The sequence below is a fragment of the Mandrillus leucophaeus genome, unplaced genomic scaffold (assembly GCF_000951045.1).
Source record: "Mandrillus leucophaeus isolate KB7577 unplaced genomic scaffold, Mleu.le_1.0 Scaffold413, whole genome shotgun sequence".
NCBI classification, from domain to species: Eukaryota; Metazoa; Chordata; class Mammalia; order Primates; family Cercopithecidae; genus Mandrillus; species Mandrillus leucophaeus.
In genome coordinates, this window is record NW_012104399.1 from 739472 (window position 1) to 744775 (window position 5304).

Consider the following 5304-nt stretch of genomic DNA (forward strand, 5'->3'; position numbering starts at 1 on the left):
GGGTTTCACCGTGTTAGTCAGGATGGTCTTGATCTCCTAACCTCATGATCTGCCTGTCTCCGCCTCCCAAAGTGCTGGGATTACAGGCATGAGCCACTGCGCCCGGCCTCAATTTGTATTTTTAAGGACATTCCTACCTAAAACACCAGTATCATAAAGTAAGACAATTATTCTGAATTTGTTCTGAGGATGACTTGCCTTTTGTTACGTTGTTACATTAAACTTAAATGTTTAATCAGAAGTTAGGCTTTAAAGCTAGTCCTGTGAGAATATTTCCAGTTGCATGAAATACTTTAAATGTGAAATCAATTCACAAATAAATATAGCAAAGAGCTTTTTAAAAACAGACTAGAGGCCAGGCACCATGGCTTATGCCTGTAGTCCCAGCACTTTGGGAGGCTGAGGTGGGCAGATCACAAGGTCAAGATATCAAGACCAACCTGGCCAACATGGTGAAACCCTGTCTCTACTAAAAATACAAAAATTAGCTGGGCGTGGTGGTGCACACCTGTAGTCCTAGCTACTTGGGAGGCTGAGGCAGGAGAATCGCTTAGACCTGGGAGGTGGATGTTGCAGCAAGCTGAGATCACGCCCCTGCACTCCAGCCTGGCGACAAAGCAAGACTCTGTCTCAGGAAAAAAAAAAACAGACTAGAACTATTATGTTAATTCAGTTAGGAGTTGTAGATTTAAGTATTAGTACAAATTCTTTAACTGATTTTTTGAAGTATAAAAGTACCATTTTTGGATATTTAAGTTTCAAATCCTCTCATTCAGAATTTCCATTAAAAGGTTTAAAGTAAATGCTTGCTCTACCTATGATAATACTATCTAAAAACCATAGAACAATACCAAAGTCTCTGCATAATGACCTTTTTATTTAAGATAATTCTGAAACACTTTATAATACTGTGTGCCTGTGAAATGGTACTGCTTAGTGCTAATGACATGGTAACTTGTTGGGGGGCATGGTAGACATTTCTTAACCTGTGAATTAGAATCTGGTGTGACTTCTGGTCAAGTGGTAAAGGATACTAGTGGTCTGATTAAGATAGACAATGCTAATCATGCCACCCTATATGAAGAATTTTTACTTTTGCAATTTGCTGCCCAGATTTTGTTCTGCCTATTTAATAGCCATTGTTCTCCTGTGTTGTATTTGCATAAATTTAGAATATTTATAGTAAAGGTAGTAATAACTTCTTTTCTTGCACAGAATTATTGCTGAGACCTCCACTGGCTGTTTGTTTGCTGGATCATCGCTTGGTAAACGAGGTAAGATAAATGAAGGGGGTCCATAGTTCCCAATGCTACTGGAAAATTCTTTAATCTCTCAGGGTTGGAATGTTATAGAATGATGAATGACAAGTTTAAAAGGATGTAGTTAATTGATTCTCTTTTAGAGTCAATTACACTTTCAGACTTTCAGTCTTTCTCCCACCTTTATACTTTGAAAAATTTCAAACTTATGGAAAAGTTGAATGACTCGTTCAACTAGTCATCCATACAGCCTTCTCTTAGATTCACTAGTTTTGAACATTTAGTTTGTTGTGTATATTTCTGAGCCATTTCAATGTAAGTTGCAGGTGCCATGTCTCACCCCTGAATACTGCAGCATATATGTCCAAAGAACAATAAGTACACAATTATAATACCATTTTTACACCTGAAGAATTTGTCTGTTTTATTCTGACACACCTGATAGCTTCATACGTAATGAATTGTTTCCAAAATATTATTTAGAGCGATGTGGGATTTTTTTTTTTTTTTGAACACATAGCATTTGTTTCTCAAGTCTCTTTAGTCCCTCTTTTAATATAGAATCCTCCCATTACCTTTTTTTTTTTTTCTCATTTCATGATGCTGACATTTTTAAGAGTCCAGGCCACTTTCTCACAGAGTTTCCCACAATTTAAATTTGTCTGATTGTCTCACGATACATTCAGATTAAACATTTTTATTAAGAATACTACATAGGTGATTATGTGTACATTCCACTGTATCACGGCAGGGGGCACATGATGTTAGTTTCTCCTTTATTGGTGAGGTTGAGTGTGATCACTTGGTTAAGGAGGTGTGTCCTGCAGATCTGTCTGCTATGAAGGTTCCTTTTACCTTTATAATTAACTAGTGATCCAAGACAATACTTTGAGGCCATCTGATTACCTTGCTTCCATAACAGCTTTCATCCAGTGGTTTTAACATCTATTGATGATTCTTCTCTGCATCAGTTATTACATTGGTGATTTCAAAATTTCGAATATTTTTGTGAAAGGGAAATTTGTTTAAGGTTTGGCATATTAGAGAGAGAAGATACATACATGCATGTGTTTGTTAATATTTAAACTTTTACCAACCAGGCAACTTTTAGGTGAACTTCTAGTTGATTGTGTGGTCATTTATTGCTTTATTCCTACTTTGTAGCATCTTTAAAAATGCTTACCAAGCTGGGCACAGTGGATTACACACACCTGTAATCCTAGCACTTTGGGAGACTGAGGTGGGAGGATCACTGAGACCAGAAGTTCAAGACGATCCTGGGCAACATAGTGAGACCTTGTCTTTGCAAAATAAATAAACAAATAAAAATGTTTACCCTAGCTATGCTGTTTAGCCACATTATTAGTACTATATGCAAAAAAAATTAGGAATTCCTCAGTTTGCTCAGTTGGTAAATCTAGAACTAGTTGGACATCAAATCTGATACAGAGAATAAACAAAATCACCATTTCCAGTTGAACTCATACATAAATGAATTCTGTCTAAAACTGTACTATTCAAATTGTGGTTGGCAGACAGGCAAACTTGTCAGCATCAACTGGGAGTTTGTTAGAAATACAGATTTTGGGGCCTACCTGATGTATTGAATTGGAATCTGTGGGAGTGGGGCCAAGGAATCCATTTTACCGAACTTTCCAGGTACTTTTAATGTGTACTGAAGTTTGAGAAATAGTGATCTAAAATAGGTATTTGGCATATACTAATTACGTATTAGGTGCAGTGAGGAATCAGTGTGGATATTGAGCCACTCCATGCACTATCTACAACAGTCTTTAGAAGCAAAGAGAATACAAATATAAAACGGAGACTAGGAGCAGACATATTACAAGCAATAAGTACTTAGCAGGCGTTGGGAGAAGTGTGAGTTTGTTTGTATCACTGGTTACCAAATGTGCCAGGTACTGTGTACTAGGGATTCAGAAGTGATAGCTATGATTCCTGCCTCCTGGCTTATTCTGACAGAGGAAACAGACCAGTTCTATGATAGTGGTATCCCCAGGGTACCCTAGGAACACAGGATAAGAAAAGTGAATCCTTCTGGGGACTGCTTGACCCCAAATCTGGCTTCTGCCATTTAATGGTCCTCCAGTGGGTTCTGTGGGTAAATAGAAGTTGGCTGGATAGAAAAGTGAGAGCTAAGGAGGAAGGACAAAGAAATTTGACATACAAAAGTATTCTGGGTGAGGTGGCATGCAGCTGTAGTCCAGGCTGCTCGGGAGGCTGAAGCAGGATGATTGCTTGAGCCAGGAGTTTGACAACAGCCTGGCCAACATGGCAAGATCCCATCTCTTAAAAACTTTTTTTTTTTTTTTAAATTAGCCCCACATGGTGGCTCACACCTATAGTCCCAGCTGCTCAGGAGGCTGAAGCGGGAGGATTGCTTGATCCTAAGAAGTTCAAGGCTGCAATGAGCTATGATTGCACCACTGCATTCCAGCCTGGGTAACAGAGTGAGACCCTGTCACCAAAAAAAATAGTGTTCTGTGTTTGAGTGAGCAACTGCAAGTGGATAATAGGCCTGGGTAGGGGAATGGAGAGAGATGACAACAGAAAGGTCGACAGGCCGGATTCTGAAAGGCTATACATTATATCTAGGAGTTTACATTTAATCCTGAAATATAAAGCGTTTAAGGAGGGATGTGATATGAGAGTTTTTGAAAGATAATTCAGAGAAGTAGAAGGAAGCCATACTGGAGGTGGGAAGATAAGAGTTTATTACGATTCAGGTCAGAATGGTAAGGGCCTGCACGAAGGAATGCTGGGCTAGGGAGGTGAGTATTTGCAAAAATGAATGGACAGTATTTGGTGGCCAGTTGGATATGGGAAGTGAGGAAGGCAGTGTAAAGTATGATCTTCCAGATGTCTGGCTGAGGTAACTGGATATCTTTACCTCTTGTGAATATAGGAATATAGGGGGTAGAGTTAGTTTGCCAGGGTGGATGATAATTTTAAATGTGCTGCACTGAGATTGATCATGAAGGGATCATTACTTTATCAGTAATACATGGGATTTTTTACCAGGCCTGAAAAGAATTTTCTAATATTCTGTCAGCATTTTTTTCTCACTTTGTCACATGAAACAACTTGTACTTTGAAGTTGTCTTTGGATAAAACACTTGTAGAGTTCACAGTACTTATTTTTAGACTTAGGGTGTTAGGAGAGAATAAAGGAGAGAGCAACATGCCTGCTGAAATTGACTGACTCCTCCTGGTATCCTTCCTTGTTTCCTGTCATGGACATCAGTCAAATGAGATGTTGTTAGCGAATGCAAAAGTAACTTGTGGTCCTCTCAATCTAGCTTGTCTGTATATTAAGGATCTCAGAGAGAATATCATGACCTCCTTTATCCAGATCCCATTTCGTTTCTGATTTAAATTAACTAGAAAACTACTGGATTTAGGGGCTGGGCGTGGTAGCTCATGCCTGTAATCCCAGCATTTTGGGAGGCCAAGGTGAGCAGATCACTTGAGCCCGAGCACTCAAGACCAATCTGGGCAACATGGCAAAACCCTCTCTCTACAAAAAGTACAAAAATTACCTGAGCATGGTGGCATGTGCTTGTATTCCCAGCTACTCCAAAGGCTGAGGCAGGAGGCGGGAGGATCACTCGAGCCCAGGAGGTGTAGGTTGCAGTGAGCCGCGATCACGCCACAGCACTCCAGCCTGGGTGACAGAGCAAGATCCTGTCTCAAAAAACAAAACAAAACTACCAGACCTTGAATCCTAATTTCTTAGGGTTATTACCAGAAGGAACATTGGCTGCTTGTCAATACCACCATAGGTGTTAGAGGTAGGAAGTTGTAACTAGTGATGCCTTTATCATTGTCTCAGTTACTAAAACCATTTTGATCTTAGTTTCCTTATTTGTTGAGCAAGAAGATTAACCTGGAGAATCTACAAAATGCTTCTAACGATAACATTCTTCAATTTTATTTGAAAAAGGTGAGGTTTTGTTTTGTCTGAGAAAATCTCACTGTTTTAGACTGAGGCAGTGTGTTATGATAGAGAGCACTAAACTGAGAG

General features: G+C 39.3%; 1 protein-coding gene across 1 annotated transcript in view; it reads left to right on the top strand.

Moving 5' to 3' along the window:
• The window catches only part of RTCA (RNA 3'-terminal phosphate cyclase), a 32848-nt gene that overhangs the window by 14647 nt on the left and 12897 nt on the right, over positions 1 to 5304 (top strand). The gene's annotated exons all lie outside the window — the stretch shown is intronic.